We start from the raw sequence: 26,036 nt of genomic DNA on the forward strand, positions 1-26,036 counted from the left end.
GGACTTAATTCAGAAAACAAGGGCATGGAAGTTGTGAGATAGTCCATCAGATGTGTCTTAACAGAGAACAAACCATGCTGACAGACTAGAAGCCTGGCTGTCAGTTCTGGAGATACACATGAGATGTCCTCCAGGAAGTTTCTCAAATGGCTGATGCCAGAGTCTTTGCCCCAGCTGAATTAAATTCATTTCTGGGCATGTGGCCCAAACCTCAGTAAGTTTTAAAATCCCAAAGTGACTAGTGTGCAGTCATGATTGAAAAGCCATAGAAACAGCAAATATCTACTATTGAGATTAAGCTAGAAGACGACAAAGAAGTGTTTAGTGCAAGAGTCCTATCATAAAAGGATGGCATGCCCCCATCTAGAAACAGAGATGATGAAGATGAAAGACTGGCTGTAGTAGATGTTTTTAAGATGGGATTCAATATGGCTCCCACAATCAAAACTGTAAACAACAAGAAAATCAAAAGGAGGACACAATATGATAGCTTCTATGCTGTGGCAATCAAAACTAAGATAATTAGAATAATGGTCTGGCATAATGAACAACGGCACACTTCCCACACAAAACCTGAAAGTGAATTATACAATATTTTTAGTGCATTCCCATTGGCTGTGATCTACCATGTGAAATGAAATGTAGATTCTTCTAATTGTGACCTCACATTGAGACTCAAGGTTGTTTTGTTTGTTTGGTTTTTGTTTTGGTTTTGCCATTCCTGGAATTTGAACTCAGGACCTGAGCACTGTCCCTCAGCCTCTCTGTCCTCAAGGCTAGCGCTCTACTGCTTGTGCCACAGCACCACTTCTGGCTTTTCATGAGTAGTTCACTGGAGATAGGAGGCACACAAACTTTCCTGCCTGGGCTGGCTCTGAACCATGACACTCAGATCTCATTCTTCCAAGTAGCTAGGATTATAGGGGTGACTCACCAGTGGCCAGTTTAGATTTTGGATTTTTAAGTATTTAGGTCTGCACCTTTTCAGTTGACAGATGTTCCACCTATTCTTCCAGAACTGCTTGTGGAATTATTCTTGACAAAGTGAACCGTGTGTCTTAAAACTTCCACCTATGGGAAAGACAGTGCACATCACAAGTTCGGAGGCCTCTGGGACGCTGTGCACTGACGGCCTGTCTACCTGACATCCATAGCAGGTACAGGGACTTCTCCCAGCATCCTCACTAATTAGCTGGGTGATTGTGAACAGTTTTCTGGATCTCTATGGGCTTCAATTTCTCAAAAGGGAAAGAAAAAAACCTGAAATTGAACAGGAGACCCACCAAGTAGGCCCTGCAACTTGAGATACTATAACTTCCATACTATACTCTGAAGAGCAGAAATTTTCATATGATCTATGGTGACTTCCACCACTTCATATTTATTACATTATAGAAAAGCACATTTGTTTATATGCTAGGATTACTATATGTAGATGAGATAATACATACCCATTTCAGAAATGATATGCAGATTTTAACTATGTATTTTCTGCTTTTTGTCTTAAAGTGTATCATCGAGCAGACACACTCAGCAAATTATTTGCCTCAGAATGCCAGTGTGTTTTGGTTTACTTTTGCATGTTAGTAAAAGATAGCCAACTCCAGTGTGGGGAGAGGTGGAAAGGGGGGCACAGAGGGTCACAGTAATGAGCAAAGCAGCTCAGGAGAGAATGAATCCCAGACCCTGCCTCATCCCAAGGCCTCCTAGCACTCAGGTGCAGAATCCACCTTCCTCTGGGGAAAATGGGCACAGTGTTGTTCCAATACTTTCACAAAGGCAATCCATAGTTGTCTTTTGTAAAATATAATTTCATATTCAAATACTAGCAAACCATTCAAATCAGCTTCAAATGTTATTGCTGGACAATACACAATAGCTGTGTCCTAAGCCATGCATCCTTCTGAGGTGGCTAAACCTGAATAGCATAGAAGAAGAAGGAAGTCCTCTTCCACTGGCTTCAACATAACCCAGTTTGCTCAGCAATCCCCACATAGTTCTCACAGCTGTCTATGGACTGAATACCTATACAGAAATCTCCTACAAACAGCTTTGGTTTGTGTGAAACATCTGTGGAGAGAAAAATACCCATGGAATAAATTCTTGGTGTACAAAATACCAGGAGTTCTTTAACACAGAATGATAAAGACACAATGGTTTAGAACGTGCTAATGGCAGCAGCCATGTTATCTTTCCCTCACTGCTTTCAAGATAACAAAATAGTTTATTTTATATTAATATCACTCTTCCTTTCAAAGAGGAAGAGAAACCTTTCACTACATCATTTTCTTATAGAAAGTACTAAACAACCTGGCACGTAGTAGCAGGAAGATGCAAGCCTGCCAAGACTAGCCACTGCTCCCTTCTTTAAAGGGTAATGAAATGTGATCTTTCACTGCCAGATCACCCGAAGATAAGGTTGTAGTACAAAGCAGAGGTCCAGCTAATAGAAGACAGTCTCCTTTCAGAGGAGTAGTCCTGCACAACCCACCGCCCCATGGAGAAACAGAGGGTTAAGGGTTAAAAGGGGGGAGGTCCAGATTAAAATAATGATGCAATAATAACTACAAATGATTATATCTCAACAAATCCACATACACTAAAAGTATCCTAAGATGAAAATGCACTTACTACACCTAATCTAGTGCACATTTGAGCTCAGACCCCAGTTCGGCCTGCCCACTGCTGCCTCTGTGGTTGCACTGGTGTCAGGGCTCCTGTTCACTGCAGCTGATCACCAGAGCAGAGAGAGAGAGAGAGAGAGAGAGAGAGGGGGGGGGGGGAGAGGGAGGGGGAGAGGGAGGTCTGTCTTCATGCTGCTCTTATGCAGGGGGAAGGTCAAAAGGTCAAATGCAGGGTCTAGTTTCCCCAGAGTGTGCATCACATTGGGATTACAGCAAAGTCAAGGGATACGTGGAGTATTGTAACTGGGGACCATTTGTGTAAGGAAGCTCCTAATGCTGCCAAAAGGACCTGCTGGTGACCACTGGGATTCAATGCTGATTCCGTGGAAACAGAACGGCACTGCTGAGGGCATCCTGGCACTCGTCACAAAACCTGTGATAGGGTTTGCAAGACGAAAGCCATGTTCTCAATGAACAGATGGCAGGAGAGAAGGAGGAGTTTGGAGCTACGTATTTCAGCCCAGGTCTTAAAGTCCATCTAGAGAGAATGCTGTAAGAGCTTCTACAAGATCTACCATGAGAAGGCTTTCCTGCCAGGTTCTCTGGTTGGACTGACTTAAGTAGGTAGATATATTTTAAGGCAAATCCTTTCATTTTCATCAGTAGCTGTAGGAAAAGAAGACTCAAAGGGCATAAGCAGGTAGGAGCATTGAGCACGTAACAGACAGGCACAGAGGGTCAAGAGGCAGTTCAGTTCTGCAGAGCCAGAAGGGGAGGAATGGAAGCAACAAGAGGAAAGAAAAAGAGTACTCAGTGTGTAACAGACACAACTTTACACTGTTGTTACTCCATTTATGAGATGATAAAACTAAGGGTCAGCAAGGGAATGGGTAAATAGCAACATTTTGAGGTGAATTCACTCTAAATCCTTCCTTCACATTTCTCCACTATCATGTAATACCCCATGGAATTGGTACACATAGGAGAACAAACACACTAAATGGGAGAGAAGAGAACAGATGATTCAGAACCGCTGCTGTGTGGAAGGCATCTGAGGCAGGCTTAGATGAGTGAATGCAGTGGTTGAACAGGAAGATATGACAGTATTTTTGTCACTCCCAAATAGAGAGTGAGGGCCGACTCCAGTCCTGAAATCAACTCCCCGCAACCTTGAAGAGCAGGCGTACCTGCTACCCTTCTCAGCTAGTCAGCCATAACTGAATCAGATGTGCTCAAACATGTACCCACAAATCAGGAAACCTGACGGCCAATCAATTCCCTACCAAAGTTATAACAGAGCAAACAAGCTGCTAGAAACAGTAGCTCACTATCATCACGCACCTGAGCTCACTGTTGACAAATCATATGTGAATCTCAAAGTTCCCCTGACCGCATCACCGCATCTTCAGTCTTTTGCTAATTAGTTCTTTCCACATGAGGCACGCATCTAGGTCTGTAACTTTATGACTGAGATTCAGTACCTTTTAGAAATAGAAATGTCCTCCCAAGGCATTGTGCAACCTTTTCATTCACAACAGGAGATCACAGCAGCCCCTTGAAGACTGCACTCCACAACCATATCAGTTGTTCACTAACATTAGAGATATATGAAATTATTTCCATTCAAGATACATGAGGAGCTTGCAGTTGGAAGAATTGGGGTGGCCTGGGGTTTGTGGATCTCACAGTTCAGTTCTGAAGTCTCTGCTGTGGCACAGAACCCCACAGAGAGGAAAACTACCAGAAAAAGAATCACCACTAAGAAGAGAAAAATCAAGAGAAAAGACAGAGAAGGGCCTCTAAGTAGAAAAGAACAAAGCCATGCACTTTTAACAAGCCAGCCAGTAGCCCAGAAGGAGAAAAGTCCAGATGAGTCTAAATCAGAAGAGCCACCTTGCACATGTTTCAGAAAATAAACTGGGTGCCAGTAACTCATGCCTGTAAATCCTAGCTATGCAGGAGGATGAGATCTGAAAATAACAGTTCAAAGAGCTGTTTCCTTCCTGGGAAGAAAGGTCTGAGAGACTCTTATATCCAATTAACTAGCAAAAATCCAGAGGCAGAGCTGTGGTCCCAAAGGTCAAACAAAAAAAGCCAAGGGACAGTGCCAGGCCCCAAGTTTAAGCCCTAGATCCAGCAGTATAGATAAATATACATACATACATACATACATACATACATACACACACAGAAAATTACTCTCACATAAATAAGAATGAGAGAAAAAGTTGAGACTAAATGCTACAAGTTACAAAGGAAAAAAAATTAGCATCCAACAGAAAATAAAAGCATATACCAGAAAGACATGTCATCACATGAATGTATTATATTTCAAATGAACTGAGATCTTAACAATATGATATAAAATCTGAAAGCATAACAATTCAGAATTAGACTAACTTAGAAATGAGAAAAGAAATAGAAAAAATCATTTTAGAAATGAGGAATACAACCATAGGACTGAGAACAAGCTGACATAATAAATAATGACTTAACAAATTTGAAAGTTAAAATGAGAAAACAAGAAGAAATGAAGACAAAAATTAATAGAACTTAAGGGTAAGTATAAAATAGGTAAAGAAGATGAAACATATGTAAAATAACAGTCTCTGAGCAGGAAATGAAGAAAGGGAACTATTAAAGCATCTGAAAACGCTACTCAATTATGCAACACCCTAATTTTGTCTTTTCCCTAATTGTCGGAAAAGAAAAGGAGATAAAGTTATAAAAGGTAAAGTTATAAAAGTTATAAAAAGTTATAAAAGAAAAGGCCTATATCTTTAAATATGAAATAGAATAATCAGGAATTTGTGAGGTCTAGATGCATTGACCAACAACAATTTTTTAGTGAACAACTTTTGACTAGAAGAAATGGTCGTTGATGATGACAAAGGCTGATTTCATTTCTCAGGTAAGAAATAATTGGCAGAGCACTTGACTAGCATGCCCAAGGCTCTGTCATCACAAAAGACGAGACACAGAGAGCCAGAGACTACCCACATAGAAGAGACAAAGAAAAAGACACAAAAAGACAGACACAGGTGACCTTGGAACATCCCATCACATCAGTTGAAAGAGAAGCTCTGAAACACCAGTCTTTTCCAACCAGAAGGACAGTAGATTAAATGTGAAGACGTGCACTAATTGGAGACACAACTCATCAAAAACTGGAAAAACAAATGATTGAAATGCACATGTTTAAATTTATGGCTCATAAATGTAGTAAATTCCATAGTTTCACTCAGAGGAACACAACAAGCCAATTCATTATTTTGAAAATCGGCAAACAGAGAATGTGTGTCCTATACTTCCTAAACAAGCAGTAATACTGAGCAATCAATGGGAAGCTAAAGAATAAAATGAATAAACTTCCAGCTAATCAATATTATAATTAGAATTCAACTCTTTTGTCCCTCCCAGTAAATTATCAGTTATTCACATGACCAAGTATTGCCTCCCCCACCCCCACCCCCAGTACAAGAATATAACACTACCTTGAGTCTTGCAGAAGGGATCAAACATCAGCCTGTAGATCCAGCTGTCAATCAGCATGAGAAGATCTACACTCCCAAACCTTCAGCTCAAGGCCAGCTCTCTAATAGGTGCCCACATAGAACAGAAAGGACATGACAGGAAACTTGCTATTTAAGAAACTTAGAGATAATGTCAAAAGTTACTATTTAGGAAACTTGAAGATAATGTCAAAATTGGGAAAAAAGGACAATGCTAAACTATAGTGCACAGAAATGTACACAGAAATGATAAGATAATAAGCAAAAGTGAAAACATTAGTCAGTTTTGGAATAGACTATGGATTCAATAAAAATAAATGAGAAACGTTGGATTTCTTGATTTGAATGGTCATCTAATGGTATCCAAGTTAAGATAATGCATACATAATATACACATAGACATATATAAATACTATTCAATAAAAGGATAAAAGAATATTCTGATGTAATGTCCTGTGAGTGAATGCATGTGCACATAAGTGCTTGCACTGGTCTTGAGGCTTGAATGCAGGGCTCGGGCATTGTCCCTGAGCTTCCTTTTGCTGAAAGCTAGTGCTCTACCACTTGAGCCACAGTTCTTCTTCCTGCTTTTGTGTGTGTGTGTGTGTGTGTGTGTGTGTGTGTGTGTGTGTGTGTGTTTAATTAGAGATGAAGCTGAGATCGGAGGATCAAGGTTCAAAGCCAGCCCAGGCACAATAGGACCTAAGACTCTTATCTCCAATTAACCTCTACAAAATGGGAAGTGGGGCTTGGCTCATGGTTAGGGTGGTAGCCTCCAGCTGAAGAGCTCAAGGACAGTGCCCAGGCTGAGTGAGTTTAAGCCCCTAGACCAACTACATATGTGTGTGTGTGTGTGTGTGTGTGTGTGTGTGTGTGTGTGGTAAGTCTACTGTGCACAAAAAGTGAGTGGACCATTTTTTTAAGTTTGCTTTTCTTTATTAAAAAAAATAAGTGCATGTCCCTCAAATATATTACCTAATTACATTTACTGTAATTTACCTAAAGTATGTGAATGCGGATTATTATTTAAGTAACAGCAAAGGCCATCCACTTTCCAAATGAAAACTGAAGAGTGAAGGACAGGCTTCATTGCATGCTATTACATGGAAGGAACCCCAACAGTTCAACCCATCTGATTTCCAAGTCACTGGTACATGGCATCCAGAATGTCCATCCCAAGGACAATACAGCAGTGCTTTAAAAAGGTTAATAAGATCTCCTTTACTATGGACTGGTAACTGATCATTTCGATTATCATTAAACATTTATTAGACATCAGGAGCTGATAAGGCCATAGCAAAATAAGGCAGCAGCAGCCTTGCCAAATGGATGATCCAAATAAGGCACTGAAGTCAAGCAACCCAATTAGATGAAGGGCAGCCAGAGAACGCTCCCTCCACTCCACTCTTCACACCCCTGCCCTGCTGCGGAGCTCACAGACAGCATTCAAGAGAATTTTGTTCAGCAAAGATTTACAACAGATGCAGAAAGGAAAGATCAAAATTTGACCAATGGGGTTATAAGATATTTCTAAGCAGGATAAATGATACAAGAGAAATGAGAAGTTAGGCAGTCACACAGATCAAAGCAGGAGACACAAAAATCTATGTGACATAAAAACCAGAGGGTCTCAAAAGAAACTAGTTAGAGGTCAAAACTAGAGAACCAGAAAGAATGAAGGGATGAAAAAAAAGTTTTTAAACAGTGTTCATTAATACTTTTCATTGGGAGCAGGGCAAAAGTCAAGGACAAAGAAGGAAGCAACTATTAAAGAGGTAATATTAAATAAAATGAAAAATGGGGAAAAAAGAACATCTTTAGAAAATACTTTCCCAGCCAAGCATGGTAGCTCACGCCTGTAATCCTAACTACTCAGGAGGCTGAGATCTGAGGATTGTGGTTCAAAGACAGCCCAGGCACTAAAGTCCTTGAGACTCTTCTCTCCAAATAACCACCAGAAAACTGGAAATGGTACTATGGATCAAGGGGTAGGGTGGTAGCCTTACGCTGAAGAGCTCAGGGACATCGCTCAGTTCCAGAGTTCAAGTCCCACGACCAACAGAGAGAGAGAGAAACAGAGAGGGGGCGGGGAGAAAGAGAGAGAGAGAGAGAGAGAGAGAGAGAGAGAGAGAGAGAGAGAGAGAGAGAGAGAGAGAGAGAGAAAGAGAGAGAGAGAGACAGACAGAGAGAGAGACAGAGAGAGAGAGAGACAGAGAGAGAGAGAGGTGGGGGGGAGAGAATACCTTCCCAGCTGGGTATTGGTGACTTATATTTAACTACTCAAGAAACTGAGATCTGAGGGTCATGGATCAAAGCCAGACCAGCAGGAAAGTCCATGAGACTCAAAAAACTGGGAAGTGGAGCTGTGGCTCATGTGGTAGAATGCTAGCCTGAGTAAATGAAGCTCACAGACAGCACTTTGACCCAGAGTTCAAGACCTAGGACAAGAAGAAGAAGGAGGAGGAGGAGGAGGAGGAGGAGGAGGAGGAGGAGGAGGAGGAGGCGGCAGAGAAGGAGGAGGAAGATGAGGGAGAGGGAGGATAGAAAGGAAGGAAGGAAGGAAGGAAGGGAGAGAAAAAGAAAAATACCTTCCCAATGAAGGCTTCAGTTATCTAGGGATAATGTCAATATTTTTTTAATAATGTAATGGACACTGAAATATGATGAGAAAAAAATAAATCTCAAGAACTTAGAGTTCAGGGCCACAAAAGAATATTAAAGCTGTGATACCAGTTGAATATGATAACCAGCACTCTGAATTAAACTTTGGTTAATATACAAAATACCACACACTGAAGGGTACATTAGACTGCAGTAAATATAAAAGATGCCTATACAGAAAAGGATGCTAGAATGGCTTAACAGCAAAAAGAAGAAATACAATGAAACACCCAAGTCAAACCCACACATCCCCAATCCAATGTGAGCCTTTTCATCTTAGAATGTCCGTTGTGTGTGTACTGTGTGTGGCTCTGATCCAAATATTTCACCCAGTGCTCTTATATTGTATTCTATCGGCTGAAATCTATTATGATGTCAAAAGGTAGCTGACAACATAAGATGTAACCCGCTGAGTTGATGCTGCATTCGGCTAAATTTACAACAACATGCGTATCATAAAAAATTATAAGAACTGCAAATTAACCACTGATTTCTAGTTCCTTGACATAAATAATGGTAAGGACCTGGATAACTTCCAAAAATCTTTACCACTGTTTAATTTGTCAAAATCTATCAAGAGTGTTTCAACCACAAACCTGTCCTCTCAGGTACATTATCATTCCCACACTCAGATTAGCATCGGTAGCAACCCAAGCATAATTACTCCATCTCCTAGAGGATTCTTCTCTGCCTGGTGCAATTCTTCAGTGTGTCAGTGCCTCACTCATTCTTAAGTACCATTCTTGCTCTCAATTAGTTATTTAAGATCATTTAAAAATTTGGCTCTAATTTTGTGAGATGTCTCTCTGCTTTCAAAATTAGTCCCTCATTACACAGTAAAGGTTCCTACTGGGCTCAAATTAGCAAGATTTTCTGTTTACTTCCTATTTGTGAGCTAGGAGGCTGGTAGCAGTATGGTGCTACAGTAGTTAGCTAACAGCTGTTGGGAAACCCAGCAGGTAGACAGGTCACACAATGAAATAAAAATGATAAAGACAACGCTTCCAACTTCAAAGTCAAGATACAGAAGCACAGCTAACCATTAACCTTACAGACCATTCACACAGACAATAACAACACAAAAGATGGATTTAACACATATGCAAAAGTCTCTTCATGAAGCATTACTTTATTCATGGAAAATTTAAAATTATGGCTCAATGAGTTCATTATTTGAAGATATACACAAAAATATGCTGAAAGAATACTAAAATAGCTAAAGAAATATCGACAAGCAAAGACAAACACCTAATTTTAAAACTCTCCAGTAAGAAATCATATTTTATGTGTGCATTCATGTGCAAGTGCTAAAAACCCTTTTCCCCTTGTCATATGTCTAGAACAAATTTATAATGCTGTTGAAAAGAAATAAATTATTATTTGGCTGTAACACTGTTAGGAAAACAAATTCATCCCAAGTATCACTGTCTCTGTAAAACCAAATACACATCTGCACAGAAACTAGGCAGTTCCAACTCTTTGATTAGTCCTGATATGGTGAGTGGAAGGAGATATTCAACAGACCCTAAGTAAATCTAGCATACCCTACTTGTGCCCAAATTGGTTTATTTCACATTTCTGTATTTTGGGAAAAAAGCAATTTCTGTATGACAGTTGCACCTGCAGTTTGCCATGTGGCCTACATACAGGAAGGGCCGTAGAGTCACGGATTGTGCAGCAACGAGAAAATTACATTTTATTCTTATTTGCCAAAACATAAAAGCATATTTTCCCCATGGAATATGTTTGTCTTGTGTTAGTTCATGTCTACACAGAGGAAGTGAATCGTAGAAATGAAACATGGATCTGGGTAACTCAAAGCCCCGAGTCACCTGCCACTGAAGATAATGCTGATTTGGCCTCAATTGGCCCTTACCAGCTGCCTACAATAAAAAAGAAATAATATGCTGGATAAGTAAGCCATCAATCCTTCCATTCTCTTAATTTAAATATGGACTGGGTAGTCCCACCAACTGCTCCTTTATATTACTGAACTTGCAATGAGTGTGATACAGTGCTTATCCCCTAAATCAGAGTTGAAGTCTTCCATGGCTGACAGAGTCAGAATGCTTTCTTTTGGTCTTCTCAAGAAAGTCTAAAAACAAAGTTCTAAAACACAAGAGGCAAACACTGATGGAACTGAAAGAGGAGAGAAAGCATTTAATAATAGTAGTCGGAGTCTTCAATACCCCCATTATACAACATACATAAGATCAAAGCAAGAGACGGGAACAATGCTATGAACCAACTAGACTCTAGACTATTTCACATAAAACCCAACTTATGCAAAGATGATACATCACTATCAAGAACATTGTTCAGGAAAAGGCTATATACTAAGAAATCAAACACTTTCAAGAAATGCAAATATGTGCTCTAAGCCTAACAGAATGAAAGCAGAAATCAGTAAAAGAAATTTGGTAAATATACAGAATCAAAAATTAAACAACATTCCCATGACACAAGGAGTCGAAGTAATCACAAGGATATTAGAAAATACTTGAGATGAACAAAAATACAGATATAAGAAAGCTGTGTTCTGAGAAAACTGTAAGCTGTAATCATGAACACCCAGCATGATTCAATTCTCTATTGCTAACATGGAAAACCACAGCAATCATTTTTACTTACTAAAGGTAAGTAATAACCTAGAATGTCCCAAAGCTATTTATCTGAAGAATTTTAAATCTAATGATTTAAAAAATTTAAATGAAGAAACTTAGGTCATACAATAAGAGACTTCAAGCTACTAAGTCGTACTCCTCTTGAGATGGACATGTCTTTTCATTTTTGTGGTACAGGGGATTAAACCAGGGTATTGTACTCATTACCAGAATAGCACCGAGCTACATTCTAGGCCCTAGAAATGCACATACATTTTCAAGTCCACACAAGGAATTACATCTATTCGAAAATAAAAAGTCAGAGTACTCATAGTTCACTTTAATTGAAGTGCTTATTAAGATTTCAATAATGAGAAGATTGATCACTATGGCCTCTGCAAGATCAATAAGGGTAAATGTGGGAATGATAGGACAACATCAGAAGAAAACAAGATGCTAAGCACTGGTGTCTCACGCCTGTAATCTTAGCTACTCAGGAGGCTGAGTTCTGAGGATCGTGGTTCAAAGCTAGCCAGGACAGGAATATCTGGGAGACATATTGTCTCCAATTAACTACCAGAAAACCACAAGTGATGCTGTGGCTCAAAATGGTAAAGTGCTAGCCTTTGGTAAAAAGAGGCTCAGAGACAGTGCCCAGGCCCTGACTTCAAGCACTATGACTGACAAAAAGAAACAAACAAGGGGCCAGGAGTTTGGCCTAGTGGTAGAGTGCTTGCCTAGCATGCATGAAGATCTGGGTTCAAATCCTCAGTATCACATACATAGGAAAAAAAAAAAAAGCCAGAAGTAGTGCTGAGCTCAAGTGGTAGAGCTCTAGCCTTGAGAAAGTCCAAGGAGAGTGCTCAGACCCTGAGCTCAGCCCAGGACCAGCAAAAAAAAGAAACAAACAAAAATATCCCCAAGATGAATCTTGGTTCCTGAAACCCCAGAGAAAGATGTGGGAATCCATATGATGTGGTCTTAGTTATATAAAACAGACCCTAGGAAAGGTAAATAGAGCCCACAGAGATCATAACCATTTCTGGTAAAGTGATCTAAGAAGTCAACACAGTTCAAAAAAATAAAATGGAATTTAACAGCAAATAGACCTTGACTCAAGTGTAAAATATGCTATATATATATATATATATATATATATATGTATATGTATATGTCAGTCATAGGGCTTGGACTCTAGGCCTGGGTGCTGTCCCTGAGCTCTTCAGCTCAAGCTACTGCCCTACCCTTGAGCTACAGCCCCATATCCCATTTTCTAGTGATTAGTTGGAGATAAGAGTCTCATAGTCTTTAGTGTCCAGGCTGGCTTTGAACCCTGATCCTCAGATATCAGCCTCATGAGTAGCTAGAATTACAGGTGTGAGCACCATACCCAGCTTGCTTTCAATATTTTTAAATAATTAAAGACAACAGGAAGTTGTACACCCAGCCTGCCCTAAAGAAGACATAGACATCTTTTATAGACTCCCTCTCTCCCTCTCCCTCTCCCTCGCCCTCCCTCTCTCCTCTCTCTCTCTCTCTCTCTCTCTCTCTCTCTCTCTCTCTCTCTCTCTCTCTCTCTCTCTCTCTCTCTCTCTCTCTCTCTCTCTCTCTCTCTCTCTCTCTCTCTCTCTCCTAGAACCAGGAAGCTGGCTCCCATACCTTCCTGTATAGCAAATGACAAACATCATTCTGTTCCATATACTATTTTCATAACCAGGGCAGTTTAATATCATTACCCTCTCTAAGCCCCAGTTCATTCATCTGTAACACGGAGGCAGTAAGCATAGCTGGTTCATGCACTAAGATCAGTGAGATAGTGCTGGAGTGCTGCTTCCAAGAGTAGCTGTCACATAGTGAGAATGTGATAATGGGCACATTAAATTTATTAAACAAGACTTTAGGGATTTCCACTTTTGCTCTGACACTTTCCTGGAGGCCCTTCCTACTTCCTACAAATAGAGATGGCATCTGGCCCCCCTGTTATACTTTAAGGAATCCTAAAGAACAAAATGCTGGAAAAACATGTATTCTGTACTATGTATGGATTGAAACGAAATGGAGCTCAAAACCCCTTACCTGTACACATATGTGGATGTCATTTTTTCTTTTTTTTTTGCCAGACTTGGGGCTTGAACTCAGGGCTTGAGCACTGTCTTTGGGTTTTCTAAAGGCTAGAGCTCTTCCACTTGAGCCACAGCACCATTTCTGGCTTTTTTCTATGTAATGTAGTACTGAGGAATCAAACCCGGGTCCTCGTGCATGCTAGGCAAGCCTTCTACCACTAGGCCAAACTCCCAGCCCCTGGATGTCATTTTTTAACTGTGTTGTCCCCAGTACAATACCTCAAAGGTATGAATGACAAGACATCTCAGCCTTGGAGGGGCTGAAGGGGGCAGTAGTGGAAATATCCTGAATCTAAAATTCATCCTGAAAGAGCAACTCCTACTTTAAACGGTATTGTTTCCTTGGGGGCTAAGGAAGTTTGTTGTTTATATTGTTTTCTACCAAGAGTGTTTAAATCAATCTTTCCTTCCTTCCTTCCTTCCTTCCTTCCTTCCTTCCTTCCTTCCTTCCTTCCTTTCCTTCCTTCCTTCCGTCCTTTCTCTCTTTCTTTCTTTCTCTCTTTCTTTCTTTCTTTCTTTCTTTCTTTCTTTCTTTCTTTCTTTCTTTCTTTCTTTCTTTCTTTCTTTCTTTCTTTCTTTCTTTCTTTCTTTCTGGGCCTGGGCATTGTTCCTGAGCTCTTCATGTCAAGGCTACTGCCCTACCCCTTGAGCCACAGGGCTACTTCCAGTTTTCTGGTGGTTAATTGAAGATAAGAGTCTCTCAAGGACTTTAGTGCCCAGGCTAGCTTTGAACCACGATCCTCAGATCTCAACTTCCTGAGTAGCTAGGATTACAGGTGTGAGCCACCCTGTCTGGCTTTACATTTGTTTTAATTGAAGAGATTAAATACAAGTCAGGACCCACTGTGTCATAGTTACCAAATTTGCATATGTTAACTCAAAGAAAGCAAGGGCTCTCCAAGATGGGCTTTTCAATAACTAAGAAATACATCTCTGAATGTTCCTCTTGTTCATGCATAAAAGAATTATATACACAAGCACTAGGCGTGCTTGTGCATTCATGTAATCAAAGAATTTGGGAGGCTGAAACAAGAGGAATATGAATTCAAGGCTATTCTAGTCTATCTAGCAAGTCTATGTCTCCTTAAAAAAAAAAGTACAGAAGAGGCACTGTGGCTCACACCTGTAATCCTAGCTACTCAGGAGGCTAAGATCTGAGGATCGAGGTTCAAATCTAGCCCCAGCACTACAAAGTCTGTGAGACTCTTAACTCCAATTAACCACCAGAAAACTGGAAGTGGTACTGTAGCTCAAGGAGTAAGGTGCTAACTTTGAGCTGAAGAGCTCAGGGACAACACCCAGGCCTAGAGTTCAAGTCCCACAACTGACCAAAAAAAAAAAAAAGTACATATACAAATAGTTACAAACACAACAAAAACTCTAGTCTGGGGCCTGTCATAGCACACTCACGTGGCCTAGTCCCTGTGTCTGTGTGTGTGAGTCCCTCTCTGTGATTGCTCTGGCTTTCACACTGAAGCTAGATGAATACCCAGAATGCTCTTGGGCCTCATCTCCTTCATAGCGACATTTGAAGACAGATGTGTTTAATTTATAATGAGGAAAGAAGAACTTTAGTAGGTTTTCCCCCTAGATCTGAAACTTTCATATTTTGAATGGGTAAGTGAGAAAGTTTAAGAAAGTATTTCTATCTCCTTTTTCTATTTTTTTTCTGTTTTGCAAATTAGCTGCATTAAAATGATTTTTGCCACTCCCAAAATAGTCTAAAATACCCATGTGTCTGCTCTGTTTCTATCTACATAGATTATTTGGATTTAGTTAAAAGGACAACTACTAATGGGCACTGATCAGCCAAAAAGAGAGAGGCGACATCTCTGGTTCATTTCACTACTCAGATTCCTATTCTCTTAAGGTCAAACCAAATATGAAACATATTTGCATAGTTTCTGCTTTGAATTCAGACAAGCACCACCACCTCCAGAAAAAAAAAGTCTGAGTATAAGACTCTAAGAAATGACCAAATTCAAGACTGAATCCATCCAGTAAAACATATATCCATTAACTATCCTAAAAGCCTTGAACTCCCACTCTCAAGATGGACTTACATTTGGACCCAAGGCCAAAAAACTGTAGAAAAACAACTTATTTTGTATTTTACAAACATATTAATACAACTGAAGCCTAGCTCCCTACCTGCACAAAAGGATGACATTGGTAGAATTGTAGGCCACTGTCGGGGTCCAATTCTAGCTCTCTTTTTCTCAACGTGAACATATGTTTCCCTTAAAAATGACTCTTTTTTTCCTACCCTGGTGTTATGCAAGATCCCTGCTTATTTTGGCCAAGGAAAGAACATAAGAAGAGCCACCCAGAGCTCTCTGTTCCAAAGGGAGGATTTTCCCAAAGAAAGCCCAGTTGTGTTCTATTTCAACCTTGCCTGATCAAGCAAATCCTATTCTTGAGTACAGATGAGGGCACCGGTGCTCAAGGGGCCTAAAGACCCATGTCTTGAAGGTGTGGGAAGGGACTGCGAGGGCTCCTGATAACTTAGCTCTCATTAAAAAACAGGAGTTGAGGGGAGGGAATCCACTAAGAAAAAAACAAGAGTGAAGTGATTAGAATGCTCCAGAAGAAACAAGATTCTTCCCATGGTAGAAGCAAAACTTTATTCTTAGAACCCAAATCTTCTATAACCTTGCCATGGGCCATGAGTGAGGGGTTACCTGGGTAGTCTACAAAAACAAGCAGAGCTCTGCACATGGGGTATTGGTTTCAATGAGGAAGGACAATGCCAAAAACAGTCTGGGAAATAAGCACTCACATAATAGATCACTGTGCACAAACCTCTCCTACAGATGTTGGAGTCAGTGAGCTAAGCCTCACACTTGGAAAAGTTGTGAGACCAGAGCCATGATATATAAAGTAAGACTGAATGCGCCAAAGTTTTGATTGAGCAAGCAAACGTGGCTGTTTTTGTTGGGTGGAACAGGCATTTTTTTCAATGAGCAAGGAATTATGGTAAACATCTGTCTCACCCTGACCACAGAGGAGGTGTTTGTTTTTATCCAAGGTCATTTTAAAGGAATAAATTCAATTAATAAAACCACACAGTAACAGTATCCAAACTCCCAATATGTCTGCTTGCTTTTATCCACAGACCTATTCATTAAAGATGCAATTTCCAGAAGGTTACCCCACACTGCCACTGAGGCTTCTTAGAAACCATAAATGTACGGTAAGAATTAGCTAGTTCAAAAGACACTTGAAAATCCAAGCCATCTTTTCTTTCTTTCTTTGTTTCTTTCTTTCTTTCTTTCTTTCTTTCTTTCTTTTCTTTTCTTTTATTTTCTTTTCACTTTTCTTTCTTTTTTTGGGGGGGTGAGCACTCCCAGGCCTGAGCCCTGTCCTTGGGTTTTCTCAAGGCTAGAACCCTATCACTGGAGCCACAGCACCCCTTCCGGCTTTTCCTATGTATGTGGAACCAGGGAATTGAACTTGGGTCTTTGTGCATGCTAGGCAGGCACTCTACCAAACTCCGGGCCCTACTGTTACTTTTTTTTGTTTTGTCTTTAATCTCATCCCACAGTCAGTTCTTTTGTAGAATTTGCTTGCCCTATCAACAAAATTATGTTTATCTATCTATCTATCTAGTCCATCTACCTACCTACTCACCTACCTCTTGCCCTATCAACAAAATTATGTTTATCTATCTATCTATCTATCTATCTATCTATCTATCTATCTAGTCCATCTACCTACCTACCTATTATTTAGTAACTAGCATCCAACTAAAAAAAAACATATACACAAATTCAGCTGGCTGTTGTGGTATGTGGTAATTCTAGAACTCAGAACACTGAGGCAGAAAGATTGTGAGTTTAAGATTCATAATGTGAAGTAATGCATCTTCTATCTGGCAAATATAATGTAACCCTTCTATTAATTACAATAAAAAATATATGGAAAAAAGATTCATAACCATCATAGCAAGACTGTCTCAAAAACAATTTTTTTCCAAAACTAAGGGCAAGAATCCATGATAGATTACTCCACTAGAATGTGCAAGACTATTGGTGCAAGGCCCAGTATTGCAAAATAAAGGATAAATGTTTTAGTGCCTTGAAAGCTTAACAACATCCACGAAACTGGCTCTTTCAAAAGGACTATACGAATTAACAGAAAAGTGAAGGATCATGCTGCCAATCAAGTGTGTTGTTGGAGAGTCTCAAACCTAACTATCTCTGAAGGACCAGCTCTAAATTCTGCCCAAATAAGAGTCATCTATGATTATTGTTAAATGTTCCCAGTTAAGAAAAAACAATCAAATTCATAAAATGTCAATTTCCATTCTGAATTAAGTAAACTTCTGTAATTGCCTTCAATATCAGATGAGTCTCCTAGATTGAGAAAGGCTAATTTTCACATATTAGATACTTACATTAAATAAAATAAAGAAATAAAGTGTAGTATTTCTAGCCTATGATCCTATCCCAATGGACAATCAAAGAGTTCATTGGATGTGAAGAAAATAATTCTCTCTCTGATTCTCTGATTCTCTATTTTCCATGACACCTGGATGCAGAAATCTCTAAAAGTCAAACTTGGTCAAGTGATGGAAAAATGAAATACTAAATTCATGTACCCCACTCACTCATGACCAACACATGGAACAAGGTCCCAGCGGGTAGACAGCTCTGGGAGCAGCTTAGCAGCCTGGGAGCTGGAGGCTGTTGGTGTTTAAACTTTTAGACACAACAGACTCCAAAAGTTCCATCTTAAGCATCTCAAGATGCCATATATAGGTGCTTGTGCATACACATACATGAACATGTATGCATGGCTGTACATAGATATGGGTTTATAGCAGATGAGAGAGGGGTCACTGCGAGCTTCTGAATGTCATGGTATGGGACAGAAAATGGGGCAGGGTGGGGGTGTTGAGGGGACTCTCACAAACTTCAGAATTTACCCAACCTGGAAAATGAGTCTTGTGTTGACTTGTCTATTCACTTTCTACAGTGCTGTGTTGCATGCTAAGCAAGGACAGAAAGGAGGGGGCAGAAGGGAGGCCAAGATGGGGAGGGAGAAAGCAGGCACATTGTTGATGCCCCAAACACCCTTAAGTGATGATAAGCCATTAGACAAGACATAGAAGGGGACCACAGAGGCCTAATGGTATTTAATAACCATCAGTGCCTTTAAGCTGTGAAAGAGAGCCAGCCTTAATGTAACCCGCTAATTCCCCCAACACAGCCAAGATTCATTTCTACAAGTGACTCCAATATCAGAGGCCACCGTGGTCAGAATTGGAATATAACCATGTGCCATGACACTAAATTATGCTTAAATAAAAATGCAATGCATCCATCATGTATGTATAATAGAGGGATTAAACCAGCTGCAATTTGCAAGCTGAAAAGAAAAATCCCAAGCTACTGAAGTATATTCCTACTGCAGGAAAAGTGTGATGAATGCCACATCACAATAAAAATGAATAAATAAATTGGCCAGAGGTGGGGGGTGGGGGGAAGAGTTCTTTACCCTTTATCAATTTTCCTTGCAAAATACATCATGGTAACGTAGCACATTTAACATACTTTCCCATAAATGTAAATTTGTTTTGATGAGATGAAGAGCTTTTTAATCCAAATCGCAGTGATACTTCTCCGCTGATATGTTATAACTTACTAATCAGAGTTAACAGACTGCCTAATTAATCAAACAGCATTTGCCAAGACCCAAATATGGGATGAATTGTGGGCCAAGGAGGAAATATGATAGACCTGAAAATTATTAATTCCAAGAAGCATTATAAGCCTGTGGAGTTAAAGTTCTTTACAAAATCTTGCCATCTTTGAGATCTTTATTTTTTTAGAATTAATGAAAAACGAAATATATCTTCCATCCAGAGTATGTGGGGGTGACATTTTTTTCAAATCATCTAAGTAAGTTGACATAATTAAATTAATTTGTAAGCCTCTGACAAGTGATTAGGTAAGAAAAAGAAACATCACAGTCTCTGATAATGAGTGAGATCTACAAAGAATACACAAATGCCATACTCAAGGACAGTCTCTTCTAGGACAAGATATTTATTCCTGGCCAGGTACAGTAGTTTATATTTGTAATTCCAGCTCTCAAGAGGTTAAAGCAGGAGGATGAAGAGTTAAAGTCCAGTCTCAAATACACAGTGGCTGTCAGACCAGTCTGAGTTACATAGAAAGGAACCAAAAAAAGAAAAATAAGCAATGATATTCCATTTATGCCTTAACCCTTTGGGAGTTACTATTTTTATCCTCAGGAACCATCTTAGAAAACCCAGATCCAGAATACTTTCTATGTAAACGAATTCCCAGAAAAGTGCTTACAGGAATTTGGTCATTACAATCACAAGAGTTTTTACCATCCAGTTACCATGTACCTGTTAGAAGATGAGGGCAATTTACAAGATACCATGTGACTTACTGGTATAAAAGCCTTTCATCGCTGGCATCTCATTCCCTTCATTTCTATGGCTACTGTGTGACTCAAAGAGATGAATTTTTAACCTGGCTAAGATATTTATACACCAGTTTTCCTAGGCAATTCACTGCCTAGGAAATCCTTCTGGATTTAACTCTACAGAAAAGATCATCCATCAACATGACATTTTCTCTTTGACTACTTGGTAGCTCCTACTCCTCCTCAGAGACTCCACTAGGTCTAAAGCTTCTGTGAGTGCCAGTGGCTCCTTTGACCACCACCCTCTGTAGCCACATAGCCAGAGACCATCAGATCCTTCCACCTCCTCTTGTACCTTAGGAAAAGAGACTTTACTGCTGATCTTGAAGATGCTTGCTGAAACCAAATGTCCTACTAGGGTCAGGTAAATGGATAGACGAGGAGGAGGAGGAGGAAGAGGAGGAGGAGGAGGAGGAGGAGGACGAGGAGGAGGAGGAGGGAAAAGAGGAAGACAAGGTCCCTGGAATATTTTGAGGTAGAAAAGGTCCCTGGAGATGTTCAAGTACTAGATAGACAGCAGTGTCATAAAATCACATTCCACAGAGCCATGCAGCAAGAATGAGAAGGACTGTGGGATAATTACAGTGTGTTCAATCTTCCAATTCTAGGGAGTCAGAGTACATCAGATACACAGCACACTGACACACTCCAGCTTCCCTTGATTCAGCATCCTTCCACCTACTTTCCAGTTCCCCATACCTGCCCATCCCTCAGACCCACTCAATGATCAGCAACAGGCATGGGACGGCAGAGCAGCAAAAAGATGTAATCCTGTAACACATACCACACTATTCAGAAAAGATTTCTTCCTGCTACAAAAGCAGATGCACGCACAGTTACAACACAACCTGGCAGTGCTTGCAGTATGGAGCCATTCAAGCCATGGAGCCATGGAAGCTCTTGTTCCTTCATTGAATTTGTTCAAAATCAGGAGCCTTCTCACTCTCCTTTAACCTCAACTCGTCAGTCACAGTCTAAGAGATCTAACATGCTTAGTGGAGAAGGGCACAGAATCCTTAAAAGAGGTGATATTGACATTCTAAGTCTTATCAATAAAAACCCTTGCAGCTGGTTTTTATGCATTTTTAAGCCCGATATTTTACTACTATCAGAGGATCAGTTTGGGGCATGTTGCTGGCAAATTAAAAAATTGCCATGCCAGGCATGGTGGCTCACTCCTGTAATCTTAGCTACTCAGGAGGTTGAGATCTGAGGATCGCAGTTCAAAGCCAGCCCAGGTACTAAAGACTTTCAGTCTCTTATCTCCAATTAACCACTAGAAAACCAGAAGTGGTGCACTGGCTCAAAGGGGTAGGATGGTAGCTTTGAACTAAAGAGCTCGGGGACTGAGCCCAGGCCCAGAGTCCAAGCCCCATCACACACACACGCACACACACCCTATCCTATGAGTACCAGAATCTGGTGGCTCATGCTTGTAATACCTACAGAATACTCAGGAGTCTGAGGGCTGAGGATCCAGGTTTGAAGCTTGCTTAAGCAGGAAAGTCTGTGAGAGTCTTATCTCCAACAAACTGCCAAAAACCTGGAAGCAGAGCTATAGTTACTTCCAAGAGGGAGAAAATCCTTCCAAGTAAACATTCCACATTAAGAGGAACACGTTAGGTACTAACTAGACAGATAGTCTGGGAAGAGGAGCCTCTCTCACCTCCTGTTCACACAGGTGATGGAGTGAAACACATCAATGGTTTTGAAGGGTCAGAGGCTCACACGACATCAACTGAGAGTCACAGAGATGAGGTTTGTTAGAACAATGTGCCAGCGAACAACTCCAAAAGACCTAGAAGAAATGTCTTCACAGGTATCTCTAACCTTCATACCTATAGCTCTTGTTACAAGGGGAAAAGAAACTCAAGTTTACAGCACCCCTGTGCAATGTACCACCAGTCCTGGGATGAAAAATAGGGATATGAAGTGCTTCAGCTCTTGTAGACAGACCAACATGCAGGGGAAATATGTGCATGTTGAAGGCCAGCTAGCTATAGAGTTAAGAGCTAGGAGACCAGAGGAAGCGATGCCTGGGCTCAAATCTCACCTTCCATTCTTCACTTCATTTTTATTTATGTTTTTTTTTTTCTTTTGCCAGTGTCAGGTCTTGAACTCTGGGTTTAGGGCTGTTCTCGGGCATTTCTCACTGTCTTTGAACCGCCATCCTCATGTCTCAGCCTCCTGAGTATCTAGGATTTCAGGTATGACTATCAGTGGCTGCCTTCCAATTTTCATATACAAGAAACACCAGGCAAGGCCTTTTACAGACTGTTGGAGCCATAACTATCTCTTAGAATTATTGTGGGTTTATATTTACAAAGTACTTGAGTCAAGTGGGGTTCATGGTAAGTTCTTACTCAAGGTGGCTCTGATTTTTTCATAAAATCCAGCCTTTCTTTTAACTGCCATCAGTGTAAATCTCTCCAGGTTAGAAATCTCAATGTCCTTCTCTGGGTACTTCATCCGGCAGAAGGAGGAAACAGGCACCCTTCCTGAGTGACTGAGGAGAGACACAGCCTCTCCAGGTCAAATGTCAAGGGCCGAATGGGCATTGAGACAGGGGCAATGAGGGAAATAAAAGGCTAGCACACGTCAGCAAGAGTGGCAGCCATCCTTCCCAAACTCCACACAGCAAAAATTAAAAATGCTAAAGACGACTCTGGGAAAGTCCCAGGCACTCCTGCAGATCCTCCAGCCCCGGAGGCCCTGCAGGACAGCGAGGCAGCCTCCTGGAAGGACTTCATACCCTGGCCAGACTCACCTCACATGGGTCAGGTTTCCCTCTGGTGAATTGTTATTCTAGTTCCTGAAATGATATTTGGAGAGAGGGGTGCAGTGTCTTTTCAGAGATCTCGAAGAGCTGGGAGTGAGGGATTCTGAGGGCCATGAGGAGTTTCAAGTTTTCCCAAGTTCACTCACAGACTTTATCTGAAATGCACTGGCTTTTATCTGTTTCCTTTCCCACAGAGGATACAAGGAGTCAAAATTAATGCCTTACATGCACATCATTTTCATTTTGTAATGTAATTTTGTAGGTTAAGATGTATAAAGCGTACATAAAGGAAAGGAAAATGTTGGTTTCTTAAGACAGCACCAGTTAATTCATAGGTCATGCAAATAACAATAGGAAAGTGGATATATTTTATCATTTTCCAGCTAAAATTCCATGAGGCAGAAAGAGAGAGATGGGTCCCTCTCTGTGCGTCAGCTTTTATGTAACAACTTCCCAGTGAACAACATTTCAGCCACTGACATAACGCGACAATGCACATTACCAGCTTTAAGCAGATGAAAGATACTGACGGGTAATAATGAGAGGTATTTATAGCTAACTCCGTCAGCTCTACAGACCAGAGTTTTCTTTTTCTCAGGGAGTTCTGGGAATTGACCTCAGGGCCTCATGCTTGCTAGCAAGATTCTACCACTCAAGCTGTACTCTAAGCTAATCTGCTCTTCCAGAGAGGGTCTCAAGATTGTTCCCAGGTCGGCATGGAACCATGATCTCCCATCTCTGCCTTCCTAGTAGCTAGGAGGGATTACAGACATGCATTGCCATGCCCAGCTTATTCTTTGGAGATAGGATTTCACTGGCTTTTTGCCTGTCCAGCTCCATAATCTAAGCTCCTACCTCTACACTTTTTGAGTAGCTGGGAGTACAGGCAGGTATGATTCTGTGTGGTGGCTCAGACATGAGTTTTCTTTCACATGAATGTAAGGACAGAAAGATCATGTACACATTTTATTTTAAAAATAGAAGAGGATTTACAGAAATTTAAGATACCTTCTGTACTCAGGTAAACCAAACCACCTCTGATTCATCTAAGGGCACAAAGGCAGAAGTAGTCTTGCACTGAGCCAGCGGAGCATCTGAGATTTCTAACAGTACCATAGCAAATTCAAGCAGGACACATATCAAGGGAAAATACAGCATGGGATAAGCAAATACAACTGTAGCTTAGTAACCATTTACCCGCCCTTCCCTAGTACTAGAAACTAAGAACTTAAACTGAATTATGCTCACATTTTCAAGTCCAAAGGAAATAGTTCTCAGTTTTACTTATAATTAAGGGTGGCTAGTAGGATATAATAAGAAGTCCTGATAAGGCTTCAGGAAAAGTTCATTCAATTAGTTTCAATTTGTTGGGAAGGCTATTCTTTCAGTCTCTTACATCTCTGCCTCTGTAACTTTTAGGATGTAGAGGCAACAGCTGAGAGCCAGTAGCCATAATATGATATCAAGGAAGAAATACTGTGCTTAAACAAGCACAGTAGAAAATTAGGAGACACAGACTGCTCTCCTCTGATGTTTTTATGAGAGGATGTGCAAATAACTTTTTAACACTTATATGCAGTAACACCTGTGTTACTGGAAAACAATTTTTAAATGATATGGTATAGAAACAGAAATACCTCTGAAGATTTCTCTACAATGTTCTGTGAGAAAAAAAAAATCCCTATAAAATTCATGAACTGGGATTCTCATTATTCCTCTGTTCCGAAAGCTGTTTGTTTAAGTATGGCTTCCTCCTTAATTAGTGCAACTAGGCCTGAGGAGCGTATCTGCCCATCCTTTCTATATGTTTTGACATGCAAGACTTGTGAAATTCAAACACACTTGTAGACATTATTACTTATTAAGGCCTATATTAAAGTTGGAAGATCTTAAAGTCCTCTCAGATTCTGATGATTAAAGAGAATTTAATCGTCCTCCATCGGCATTTAGCCGGCCATCAGCTCTGAGCACATCCCTTCATCCAGATTTGACAGTAAAAAGATATTTCAACGGCTGTCCATCAACTGTAACACAGGACAAGCACACAACAAACCATGTTACTCCAGCTCCTGCGCCTCATCAATGCCCAGGGTCCCTGAAAAGAGGCAGAAGAAGCCCTCTACCTGGTGAGCCGGAAAGGCTAGGGGCAGTCAGCCTATCTTCTCTTTTCTTCTCTTTTCTTTTTTTTTTTTTTTGGTGTGTGTGTGTGTGTGTGTGTGTGTGTCATGGAGCTTGAACTCAGCCTGGAAGCTGTCCCTGAGCTCTTCAGCTCCAGGCTACTGCCCCTACCCTTGAGCCAAGCCCCACTTCCACTTTCTAGAGGTTAATTGGAGAGAAGAGTCTCAGGTCCTTTTGTGCCCAGGCTGGCTTTGAACCTTGATCCTCAGATCTCAGCCTTTGAGTAGTCAGGATTACAGGTATGAGCCACCAGGCCCCAGCTCCGCCTATGTTTTCTAAATCCTTCCACAGTCACATTGAGTTGCTTGTTTGCAGTGCCCCTGCCTGGGAAGAAGGCTCGTGCTTTCTCACTGTGCAGTCTCAGGTCAGAGGAACTGGGACTCAGTGATGTGACAAGTTCACAGGCCTCTCAGCCATGATATATCCCTATCAGCTTACTGTCTGTATTTTTAATGGTGATTCTAGGGTTAGAACTCAAGGCATAGAGCTTGCTAAACAGGCTTTCTACCATTAGAGCCATTATTCCTGTGTGTGTGTGTGTGTGTGTGTGTGTGTGAGAGAGAGAGAGAGAGAGAGAGAGACAGAGAGAGAGAGAGAGAGACAGAGAGAGAGAGAGACAGAGAGAGAGAGAGACAGAGAGAGAGAGACAGAGAGAGAGAGAGAGAGACAGAGAGAGACAGACAGAGACAGAGACAGAGGCAGAGACAGAGACAAAGACAGAAACAGAAACAGAAACAGAAACAGAGAGTGTTGTGGGGCTTGAACTCAGGGCCTGAGCTCTTCCCTTGAGCTCTTTTGCTCAAGGCTAGTTCCCTACCCCTTTGAGCCACAGTGCCATTTCCAGTCTTCTAGGGGGCTAATTAGAAATAAAAGACTCACAGACAGACATTCTATTCCTACCCCAGCTGGCTTTGAATCACGATTTCCGCTCTCAGCCTCCTGAGTAACTAGAATTACAGGCATGAACCACCACTGCCTGGCTACTACTGCACTTTTTGATTAAGGTGTTTTGTTGTTGTTTTGTTTTGTTTTTAGAGGAAAGGAAACTCCAGGTTTTTATTATCTTCAACATTTTTCCCCAGAAGACCCAAATGGAA

General features: G+C 40.8%; 1 protein-coding gene across 1 annotated transcript in view; it reads right to left on the reverse strand.

The window, feature by feature from the left end:
• Positions 1–26,036, reverse strand: part of Foxp1 (forkhead box P1) — a 574,139-nt gene that overhangs the window by 340,719 nt on the left and 207,384 nt on the right. The gene's annotated exons all lie outside the window — the stretch shown is intronic.

This window comes from Megascapheus bottae, chromosome 2 (genome assembly GCF_031878675.1).
Source record: "Megascapheus bottae isolate mThoBot1 chromosome 2, mThoBot2.hap1, whole genome shotgun sequence".
Taxonomy (NCBI): domain Eukaryota; kingdom Metazoa; phylum Chordata; class Mammalia; order Rodentia; family Geomyidae; genus Megascapheus; species Megascapheus bottae.